The sequence below is a fragment of the Adiantum capillus-veneris genome, chromosome 17 (assembly GCF_014529385.1).
Source record: "Adiantum capillus-veneris isolate H3 chromosome 17, ASM1452938v2, whole genome shotgun sequence".
Lineage (NCBI taxonomy): Eukaryota > Viridiplantae > Streptophyta > Polypodiopsida > Polypodiales > Pteridaceae > Adiantum > Adiantum capillus-veneris.
This window is the reverse complement of record NC_140947.1, coordinates 65,614,420-65,623,859: the sequence shown is the minus strand read 5'-3', so window position 1 is coordinate 65,623,859 and position 9,440 is coordinate 65,614,420. Positions and strand designations below refer to the sequence as shown.

Sequence of the window (9,440 nt, the reverse complement as noted above, 5' to 3'; positions counted from 1 at the left end):
TATAGCATTCAAAACCCGCTACTTCATTCAAAATTTCATCCAAGAAAGGGAGAGGAAAGTGGTCTCTCTTTGTAGCTGCATTTAGTGGTTTGTAGTCAACACAGACCCTCCACTTACCATTCTTTTTAGGCGTCACCACTACGGGTGACACCCATTCTGAGTTTTCTACAGGATAGATGAATCCCGCCTCCATCAGTTTCCTTACCTCGGCCAAGAGTGCCTTTTCTTGTATGACCCCCAGTCGTCGTAGCTTTTGCACAACTGGTTTTACCCCTTCCTTCAGCTTAATATGATGTTCCACCACTATAATGCCTGTGATTCTTTCATAGTTTTCAATGAATAGGTTAGGAAATCCCATCAACATTTGCAAAAAACTATCTTTCTTTTCAAGTGTTAATTCCGTAGACAACATACCCTTCAACCTACTTCCTCCTAGGCCAGGTGATTTTCTCTCCTCTTCATTGGGTTTCCCTTTTGGTGATGGATCACCAGTTGTGCTTACCCTTTGTGGATCCTTCATAATGATACCCATCACATCAATGGAACTGTCACTTTCGTCGGTGGATGTGGTCTCCTCCTCAGAACTGGAAGATTCGCTAGTGGTTTCATCTGCCGATGTTTCCAGATTCATTTTCTTCTGCTTGCCAATCCTCATGTCGTAGTAGATTGTCTCCCCTTTCTTATCGGTCATGCGTAGAAGGCCAGTACCCCAGTCCTGTTTTGCCTTCATGGCCATTAACCATGGCCTTCCCAAAATTAGTGGATAGCCCTCCCCCTTAGTAGGCATTACAAAAACATCTACCTCTACGTCAATGTTGAAAGCTTTTATTTTCACGCCACTTACCACACCCACACACTTTACTTTTGCGTTGTTTGCCATCTTTGCCTTGCATGGAGAAGGCCTGTCAACCTCGAGCCCTAATTGAAGCATCATAGCTTCGCTCATTACACAGATTTGTGCATCTCCATCAATGTAGGTGTTTCCAACCCTCTTTCCTTTTATGTTTACGTCGACAATTGGAAGGATGTCATCCATGTTGTATCCCGAAATTGCTCCTGCTACCTTTGTTTTGGAGCGTCTTGTACTTACCATTTTAGACCATTGTCGCCTTACTTTTGGTGCAAGATGTAGCAGTTGTGGCCATGTAATCTTTGGTCCTTGCTCTGCCACATCCAATGTTAGATCATAGGGCTTAGAACTTTCCCCTAGCTGGAAATCGGTGATTCCCAATTTCCGTCGTGGCCTGGATGGCCTCTTGCTAGTTTCTCCTCTCATGCTTCTCTCATCATCTGATTGTGTAGCTTTCTCCCTCCTAGCTCTTTTCACAGTCATGGCTTCAAGTGGTTCTAAAAAGGTTACCTTCTCCTTACCCTTGTCCCTCTCCTTTGCTCTGGGTGGATCCACTACTACGACTTTTCCTTTCTCTTCTAGCCTTATGATGTTTACAGGGCGATCAGGTGGTGGGGCTGGTGGAAGAGGTGGGATGGATGCTTGTAGTGGTGTCTGGGGTGGACGTAGAATTTGTGTTGGTGGGGGTGGTGCTTGGGGTGGGGGTGTTCTTTCTCTAGGGGGTGACAATTGGTTCCTCCTACCTCCTCTATTATAGTTTTGTCGTGGTTTGGGACAATAGTACATACCGTGACCGTCTTCTCCGCAGTTGTAGCAATGATACTCCCTGTTTTGTCATCGTGCTCTTCGAGGGTCTTGATCTCTTTCTTGACTCCTCCCTTACTGTATTAAGTGGACAGACAAATTCTGCAGTTTGTCAGTAATATGGGCCAACATATCTTGTTGGTCATCTCTTACCCCAAGAGCCGGTGGTGGTGGTATGGTGGTTGTCATAGTTGCTAGTCGACGCGATGTTCCTGCTTCTGTTGACTCGGTTTCTTTGGCTTTCATTCGCAGCTTCTTGTCCTTAAGGCGAGCAATCTCAACGGCTAACTCGTATGTAGCCGGGAATCTACCTTTCACCTTCTCCTTGAGAAGCGGCCATAAGCCATGCGTGAACCGATCTTTTTTTACGAAATCGGGTGCGGCTTCCCCCCTTGCCAGTGACTCAACCCACCGTTCCCACAAATCCACAAATTTGGACTCATAGGTGGCATATTCTAAAAGACCCTCCTGCTTCAAGTCTCTCAACTTGTCCCACAACTTTTGTGAGGTGGTACCTCCCCCAAAGCGCCTCTTAAAAGCGGTTTTTAAGGGTTCCCAGTCATCCTTGGTTTCTTGTGGAAGTGCATTGTACCATGATCTAGCTTCTAGCTTCATGAGATGCTTAAAGATTCTAACACGGGATTCATCCGTATCTTTGTTGCTCACTACACATGCTACTTCCAAGTCATCTAGGAAGTCTGTTACCAAATCCTCCCCCTTCTTTTCTTTAAATGTTGGAAATGATACACTTGCCATGATTACTGAGAGAGAGCTAGAAAGACACACTTCTTAACTTGCAAAAGTTTTTTCTTCTTTACAAGGAGGCATGTATACCCTCTTATACTAGGACATAGATTAAAACTTCAAACGGTACATTGCCTTGTACCAAAGGTAAGACAAATGGTTGATCTGATGCCAGAACCTCAAAAAATCGCTCCCCACCTAGCATGGTGTCAATGACGTGTTGGTAGTGAGCCTTCAAATCCAGTATTACCTTGATTGAGCGTACACGTGTTGGTATGTGTGATCTGTCTTGAGGTAGGTTGTACTGATTCATGTGAAGCTTAGAGGTGCTTAGTCACTGTCCAAGCTTGTGGGAGAGGGTGGTGTTCTTTCCTGAAACAAACTCAGTAGATCCCTAGTTTCTCTAGTGAGAGTGTGAGCCAATGATTCCGTTATCTGTGCTGCAACATCAGGTGCGATTTGAAAACTGACTGTGATAATTACCTCGGTGACTTGAGTTACCCGATTCTCAAAGTAGAATAGTGTTGATTCTCTATTGTGTAGAGCTCCTTCCATTTTGTTGTTGTGGGTTGGTTGTAGGTTGCGGACATGGTTTCGACCTTCTCCTTCTTCTTCTTGGCACTTGGCCTATGTATATCCACTGGATTTGGCATGTTGGTTGAATCTCCCACTGCAAATCGATTACCGTTACGCCTGGCACTCGATCTTCGATGGAGATGCGGAGTTCGTCTAGTTATGCTTGAAGCTCTTCTTCTTTTGTCGTCCAATTAGCAAATCCTGCTAGCCATTCATCCATTCACAATAGTTTAGGGGTTTCAGTCTTGTAAACTGAAGGGTTTCATGAAAAGATCCTCAGTGGGGGCACCAAATGACGGGAGCAAAGCGAACCCCGAACCCCGACGGCCTCTAAAACACCGGGGACCGAATGGCGCACCTCGAGCCTGTCATGGTAAAGTAAACAGGGGGCACCACCTAGCTTCAGTGGCTAGGACGCAAACAACACACCACCATAGCAAAGTTTTCATCCAAGAGAGATGGATGCTTGGGAGCAATGATGAAGAGGAAAGGGAATGAGATCAAGTGTGTGAGAGAGAGAGAGAGAGAGAGAGAGAGAGAGAGAGTGAGGGAGGGGGTATAGCGGCTTAGTACTTAGGCACCACAAAAGGATGGCGAATCCGCACACCCTTCACACATACACAAGCTCACTCCAAACACAAGATTAGGTGGCGATTCCGCACACCTCACATGGGCAAAACATTGCAAGAAAACATACTCACAAAACCTCAAGCTTTATTTAGAGAATAAGGCGATGAAATGGGGAGCATAGGATAGGGGAATGAGAAGGGAGAGAGTGGTAGAGCACATGGAGGATAGGTGGGAGTTGATGGAGAAGACTCGCACGAGGGTTATGGCCATCATCCTTCATTTAGTTGCCCTTCATCTTCCATAGCCAAGGGTGTAGAGGTCATGCTCAAGACAAGCATGGTGATTGCGGTGATGGTGATGGTGTGGGTGTGTGTGTGTGCACTAGGAACACACAGTGCATAGTGTGTTCTTTGGTGATGTTGTGTGTCCTTAGTGTGATGGTGACCCCTCTTTATATAGGGAAGGAGGGGGGAGAAATTCTAGAATTTAGAAATGAAGAAATCATTATCTACATAGGCCATGTGACTGTGGGCCCCACTTGTCTGGCTGTGTGTATATGTGCCAGAACAGCAGTCTCATGAGAGAGAGACTAAGAGAGAGAGATGGGTTGATGAAAAAAAGTGAGAGGTGACATGGAGAATAAAGTAATTACAAGAGGGGAGAGAGGGGAGTGTGTTCAGAGGTGAATCTGTGTGCAGATGTGTGTGAACACAAGAAAAATCAGGTAACCACCGGGTGGGGATGGGTCTGTGGGCACCTTTTTCAGTGAAACTGAGTGTGTGTGAGTGTGGGGGAGGTTATATAGCTACAAGACAAGAGACATAGCGCTTTTAGATAGAGAGGGGGATATTTGGGTCATGGGATATGATAGGAGAGAGAAAGAGGGGGTGGGGTATACTATTTTGGAAGATAGGGTAAGTTGCATGTGAGTTAGGGTGCATTATTGGTGAGTTATAATGCATTATTGGTGAGAGGTGGGGTAGCTTGAGGGGAGAGAGAAAGGAGAAAGGACAAGGGGAAGAGAGAGGGGAGTTGACCTTTTGAGTGGAGGAGAGGAAAAGGGACACCCGGCGGGGCAACAGTGAAGAAAAAGGAGGCAAGGTGGGGATGGGCTACCCCGCAAGCATGAGGTGGCCTATTTTACCTTTCTTATATATTTACATAATCATACTTTATTTTTTTCTTACTTTTTCCAATGCCTTTTGTCACTCCCTCCCTAAGAGGGGGTTTTCATGGGGTGGGGACGAGAGAAGAGGGGTATGGGAGCTTGGCTTGTGAAAAGCCCCGATCACCATCTGCTCTGCGTTGACTGGCAATGCACTTCCATTTAAAAAAAAAGATTGTGAAGTTAAACACCAAACAAGTAATATAGGCAGTATCGATAATTAATAAATACCAGCGCTAATACAAAAATAGTGACAAAAAAGATGAGAGCAATGTCAATGTCAAAAGTAAGAGGGAACCTCACTAGTCGTCAAAGGGATTGACACGCGATGGCATGTCACTCTCATCATCAATATCTAAAGAGGTGGACGCCTTCTCTCTGCCCCGCTTTCTAGGACGAAGAAACGGTAACACATATCCTGAAATCAGTGGCTCATCAATGTCGACTGCAACACATGCTCGTCCTGAAGCCAAGCAAGCTGCTAGGACAAGGGTTGTGCCACATCCAAGCTTCAAACAAATACCTCCTTGTCGGCAAAGCAGCTCCACAAAACATGCAATGAAAGAATGGCTCCGTTGTAGTCCTCCTCGCAATGGCTCACCTGATAATGATCTAGCGTGAGAGAGCTCCGGAAGGTGATGCACCATAAAAGAATCCGAAGAGTGCATACCAAGATGGGAGAACAAGGCAGCGCTTTCTGATACAAATCAAGGTGGATGCATACCCACTCTGTGAATCATAAATAGCATAGAGCAATTACGCTGCAAAACAAGACACACGATTAGAGAAAACAACAAGACAAAGTGCTGAAATATTGATGTAAAAACAAATGTATCACCTCCACACGACCACCAAAACTCTCCACATAACCATATGCTCCATGATGGAGCACTACAATGCGTCGATGAACCACCATCTCCGAAGCACGAGAAAATCTCTCCACCCAGCCAACGGCCTCTCCTGTTATTTTAACTAAATATCAATGATAAATACCACAAATATTATAATTTTTTTGCATGACTATAAACAAGATAGACCTGCCAAAGAAACCATGATCAACAGCTATCCAGAATCCGCCAATGTCGAGAATGCCAAATGAACACCAGCACGTACATGATCCTCTGTGAAAATGTCCCAACGAGGTGAAGTAGAGGAGCCTAAGAGGGACCCACCAAATGGAAGATCTAAGAAAATCAAATCTGCAGCCCATGAAACTGATTTCGTGCCGCGGGTATACAAGATAGAGTCAGAGCGTGCCCGCACGAGATGCTCGTGTACAGGGACCCATGCAAGATTACCCGGATCCCCGCTCTATAGTCTGCAGCAATGGCAATGTAGTCCCCAACAATAGCCATGCATCAAGTATCCATAGAACTAGAGAGACAATGAGATGGAGACTCCATAATATAAACAAAAGAGATACTCCTTCAAGCCACGATCGTGCCAGGAGCAACTGAGACATTACAGTGAGGTTTAATAAGCCATGCATCAACCACGTGGAAGGAAAGCATTAACAAATGTTTTGTGGTTTACTTGGAGGTGGCACCACCTCTTCGTCAATGATCTGATCCACAACCCTCTCCTTTTCCTCTTGTGAGTTGCGCATTGCTAAAATAGATAACTTCAAATCAGAGCGCTGTAACTTTTAGATAGGTAAATATGAGCATGATCAAACATACCTGCACGACTCTCTTCTACTATGTCTATTGGAGGAACCTTCATCGCAGCATCCTTCGATATCATCTCTTGTAGCTCTCTTTCACGTCCAAGAACATGGCCCTTCTCCATATCTATCCACCATGGACAATTATCTATCTCCCAAGGATTCAATGTGTGCATAGTAGAGGGATACATGCTTGTGTCTTGGATCGCTAGCTGAGTCCACTGTCTAGCCAGAAAGGGCATGGCAGGCAAGACACTCTTGGTAACCAAGAACATGAAGAATCTACAAAGGTCAATTAGGTGACACGAATGTAAGAAACAATAACAACGAATATTATCAATCTAAGTGAGTTAGTGATTCACCTGAAAGCCAAACGTTGTGCTGCCATTCTCAATGTATCCACCTTCTTTAATGCCTGCTTATCGATATCCTTAGTCTTCACTCCAAGAGACGCCTCTATTGGAAATAGATAGGGCCTCGCCTCAAATTCAATTTCTTCAAAGTAGAATGCAAGAGTGCAGTCATGCTGCAAAGGCACCCCGCCTGGCACATCCAAAAGATCTGACACATTTCCAAATAAAAAGAGGAGACAAAGTTAGACTTATATATAAAGGCATGATATATTTAGTACTTTTAATCTTAGCTATACTTACATGCGAAAGACATGATCTCCCTTTTTCAAACCATATGCACTCCTTGTAATCTTGTCTGCTTCCAATAATGAAACCCAATGAATCTTGTTTTGCACAGGGGCGTCTTGAAGTGCTATTAAGTTCAGCTTCTCCAACGTAGCCCAACTATCAAGACCCCATTTCAAAGACAAAACTCTTGCTAGCCAATTCGTCCCAAGATTGGGATCAACAATGTTAAGCAATTGAAAAATTTAATATTGCATATGACAAGTACTTAAGTAACTTTTTGCACATTTTTCTCAAGAGAATGCCTTGAATTCATGTTATCTACATACCTTTCCAATTCGATCCTGATATTTGTGAGTAATCTCCTCACAAATTCTCTCTTCTTCTTTCTGATGCTCTTCCGCAGACAAGCTTTGTTTGATAAGAGCAACTCAGTTTTCTTTTTCTTTTGTCATTTGAATCTAAAATTAAATATACGTTAACAAGCTTTGAAATCATGCATTTAAATGAGAGTAAAAATAATTTAGTCTGACACATACGTCATAGACCAATCTACCAAGGTACCGTCGCGTAAGTGGATACCAAGGCTCTGTACCTTTGGCATTCTTCTTCCGTACAGTGGCAATAAGTTTTTGATCTCTATCTGGAAAACCCTTTAGATACATTTCATGGTCCGTTGTACAAATATGTGTCGTATTGACAATCTCATCATGAAGATGAGTGACAACAAGAGCATGAGTGTTCATGCTGCATTGAAAGACCATAAAACCATTTGATACTCACATTCAAGTGTTAGCAAAGATAGAAGAAACATTAACACTTACAAGTTCATTCGTTGTAAACTGCTTAGCAAGGCAATCTCTGGCACCTTAGTGGGATCTATAATGGTGCATAGGACTCGACAGTGTTTCTCCTTTGAAGTGGAGAACTTCTCTTTTATCGCTTCACTCCAAGCCACGGTGCGATGATTCCCTTCCCAAACATAGAACATGTGATTTGTGAGATCTTGAAACTTTGTTTGTTTTTTTAACTTGGCTTCAAATTCTTCATTGATTTCATTCCAAAGAGGTTCCCATGTAGCCTTTATCTCATCTAGAACATTCACAAAGTCAAACTTCAAACAACATTCACAGCATGTGGACATCGATACAAAAATGAAAAGTGTGAACACATACCATTCACAAAACTCTCCTCTCTTTTGCATGTTACCAAAGAGACAATGAATGCTCCTTTCTCTGGCATATAACCTTCTTTTGCAAAGGCCGCCTTCAATCCACTGAGATCATCTCTCAAACCTCTCACTCTCACATATGGAATCAATCTACATAAAGGAATGGAGGGACAATCGAAGCAACTAAAAACACGTGTGATTTCAAGAATGTCTGCACCTCTATGCATAAAGATATTTTGTTCATCTTCCATCTCAGACGCTGCGGTAACCTCATCCATTATCTCCCTTGGAACAATCTATAAACCATTCTCCTCGAGGGCTAAAGTATCATCAACTTCGTGTAGAGAGCTCTGTCCCATTTCCATGGAAAGAACCTCCTCACCTTGTGTCTCAATTTCCTCTATCATGTCGGTAGCTGAGACTGAAGATACTTGATCACTAGCATCTACCTGGCCATAAAGAAAAGCATTGCTACTATTACTCCTTCCCCTTCGTGATCTTCCACGCGGTTTCGGGCTATTTCAACATCAACAAAAAACATGGAGACAATAATTTTACAAAAGAGTCAAATTATATATGGCACCATATTGAAATAAAACACAATAGAAATCTTTAAAAAAATTGGACAGAGCAACCTTTGTACATAGAGCATTATTTCAAAAAATACATATAGCCCATAATGGCTTGTCACTTGAAAAAATTTGGTCTTTAAAATTCTTTCATAAACATAATTTATGAAGCAACAAATTTAGTACAAATATCGTAAGACAATGCATATGTAAATAAAGTAAATGGTTTATATGCGTGTTGGCTATTGTTTTATTTGTCAAAGAGATAGTACTCACGCACATATACTAGTAGTCATCATAGTGTATACACTCTCAAATATTGTTTCTATGCCAATTAGAGTGTTTCTATGCCATCAAAAAGATGTAATTATTCAAGGCCTTGAGAGTGCAAATGATCAATGTATTGAGGCCTTGAGGTCCTCAAACAGATTAATATAGGCAAGAAAACTAAGTGATACACAATATTGAGGATGGGTTTAATTTGCATGCATAGCTTCAATGTAAATTAGCCCTCAATCTGAGCTTAGTGAGGACTGCACCTAGCCCCATTACCAATTTACCTTCAACAAGGGACGGGTACCTAGTACGTCGCTCAGCTAGTTCTGATTGGCTAGAATTTGAACCACACAGTACAACAAAAAATCCACTCAATGCAATAATATATGAGGCATGCTAACAACCATCTTCACA

At 42.9% G+C, this 9,440-nt stretch overlaps 1 pseudogene; it reads right to left on the bottom strand.

Moving 5' to 3' along the window:
- Nucleotides 1-5,011: 5,011 nt before the first annotated feature.
- LOC147437407 (uncharacterized) lies at nt 5,012-6,760 on the bottom strand (annotated as a pseudogene).
- Nucleotides 6,761-9,440: the final 2,680 nt, after the last annotated feature.